A 912-nucleotide genomic window follows, 5' to 3' on the forward strand; every position below is an offset into this window, starting at 1 on the left:
TCTAGTCCTCTGTGACTATGTCACTGACTCTGGGCCCAAGAGTCCCCAGGTCTTGCCACACTGCTGGCCAACCAGGTCTTCACCCAGGTTCACGGGAGTCTATTGAACGTTGTAGGGCTTATCATGCTCTTCTTTAATGATGGTCCTGGGATCCACTGTTTCTGAAGTGGAAGATAACTACTCCCCCCCCCCCCCATTTAGTTACACATCTTCTACAATTACAGTTTTGACAATCACAATTAATCATGTTAACAATTACAATTGAAACAATAAAATTCTAAAAGCATCATCCCACACTCCCCTTTCACCAGACCCATCTACAAAAGAGAAACACTAGTCGGTGGGGTTTCCACCATATCCCCTTTATTCTAAAACTAAGCACACTTATAAAAGCTTGTAAGTTAGCCACCGCATGTCTTTTATAGCCCCCATTTTTGATAGCCAATGTCTAAATTGCCCATCCCTACCAATCCAGTACACTGAGGAGACAAGCATGTTCCTTAATCTGAGGAATCTTCCATTCTGATTGGAATTTTGAGCAACTGCTGTCATAAGCAAAAGTCCAGTCCAAGAAATTGTAGCAATTGACACTTGCTCAGAATATAAAGTATCTTTATCTTTCATCAGGTCTGGTTCTGGTCAGCTCAAACCTAGTCACCCAAGCTAGGTCAAATGGGTACCAGCTGCAAGTTTGGGAGTTCACATACAACTCCACTTCATCAGCTGCCTCTTCTCTCTCAGCCCTAGCCCCCATAGGCTAGGTCAGTGTCCATTGGGCTCAACACAACTCTAAACTTCAAACCAGCCAGGCTTCCAGCTCCTCTTCTCAACAGGTGCCAATAGAACATGACCAAACTCAGCCCATGTCTTCATTGCTGCATTTCCTCCAATTCCACTTACAAGTAGATCCAC

This window comes from Chrysochloris asiatica, unplaced genomic scaffold (genome assembly GCF_000296735.1).
Source record: "Chrysochloris asiatica unplaced genomic scaffold, ChrAsi1.0 scaffold00094, whole genome shotgun sequence".
NCBI classification, from domain to species: domain Eukaryota; kingdom Metazoa; phylum Chordata; class Mammalia; order Afrosoricida; family Chrysochloridae; genus Chrysochloris; species Chrysochloris asiatica.